Source organism: Aplysia californica, unplaced genomic scaffold (assembly GCF_000002075.1).
Source record: "Aplysia californica isolate F4 #8 unplaced genomic scaffold, AplCal3.0 scaffold00163, whole genome shotgun sequence".
Classification (NCBI taxonomy): Eukaryota; Metazoa; Mollusca; class Gastropoda; order Aplysiida; family Aplysiidae; genus Aplysia; species Aplysia californica.
The window spans coordinates 584,336-585,620 of NW_004797433.1; the positions used below are offsets into that span (position 1 = coordinate 584,336).

The 1,285-nt window shown below is 45.4% G+C and overlaps 1 protein-coding gene across 1 annotated transcript in view; it reads right to left on the minus strand.

Annotated features, from left to right (window-relative positions):
* The window catches only part of LOC101862112, a 74,925-nt gene extending 73,749 nt beyond the window's left edge, over positions 1-1,176 (minus strand). Inside the window, exon 1 of the mRNA XM_013082201.2 lies at positions 253-1,176. The gene's annotated coding sequence lies outside the window, so the exon portion shown is untranslated. The remainder of the gene's footprint in view (positions 1-252) is intronic.
* Between the last annotated feature and the right edge of the window lie 109 nt (positions 1,177-1,285).

Sequence of the window (1,285 nt, forward strand, 5' to 3'; positions counted from 1 at the left end):
ACACACACACACACACACACACACACGCATACACACACGCACACACATACAAACAATCGCACATATAGACAATATATATATATATAGGCGCTACGTGCGCGCTCTCGCGTATATGTCTTTGAACACGCGCAGTATTTGATACCATAGGAAAACAGCTCAATGCTACACCTATACTAACACAGCTGACAATATAACAAAACTTTGCAATTATTCTTTTAAAAACAACAGAAAAAACAAACAAATAGAACTTACCTGCTCAGTCCATCAGCTCAAAGTTCGTCTGTCCCACTCTAGTGTGTTTCTGGGGCACGGAGGGTGAGCCAAGTGCGGCCTGACACTAGACACAACATTCACTTTCTCTCTGGGGAGCCCGAACCACGCTCACGACCAGAAAACACCTGACTCGAAGACTTCTACCTGGGACAGAACGTGATCTGCCTTCCAGCGCCCTTTCCGTGTATTCTTTCACTAGGTTGAAAACGGAACCGTTCTTCAGGAAGAGAAAAAGGCGTCAGTCACTACGATAGCTCGGGGGCCTATTTGAAAGTTGTAAAGTTCAGCTTCTCACCACACAAAACACCTGTCACGATTTGAGGGAAAAGACGGGATGATTTTAGTCTTCCGTTGACTCTTACCGTTGTTGCTAGCTTAGCTGATAAAACAACATTTCTGAGCTTACGATGTGATCTTGATCGACAGTTTTGTATAGCCCCTAGCCACAACGAAACTGAGGCTGTCACTTTTAACCTGTTTTCTCTTCTTTAATTCTGTACTGGTATAATTAACAACACTGCTCTTGGTTCATTCTTGTTGAATCCCGAGGAAAAAGTGGTCAGCTCTATTTGTGACGCAACTCTTGGTATCACAGAAAGGTCGATGTTCATTGAACCCTGTTACTATGATGCATTTACCATAAAGCTATAGCCTAGGGCGCAAAGCGAACACACGGTGTGGTGTGCAACATGAAATATTTATATCATCACTCTCCACCCCCAAAACAACACTCTTACAGGGTGAGCGCGCGCGTTAATGAATCTAGTGTGTTGTCGAATATAGGTTTGCACAACTTATGGGTGGAAATCAACGAATTGTCATCGTCTGTTCACAAGAAAATAAAAGCTTTGGAAGCTCAGACTAGGAGCCAATAAGAGTGGTTGTGCAGACTCGCGCTGTGGGCCCCCCTCCGCCTCTTCCTCGTCCGCCAAAACCTGTCTCCCTTCCTACCAACCCTCCCCCCTACCCCAACCCCACACGTCTCTCTCTCTCTCTCTCTCTCTCTCTCTCT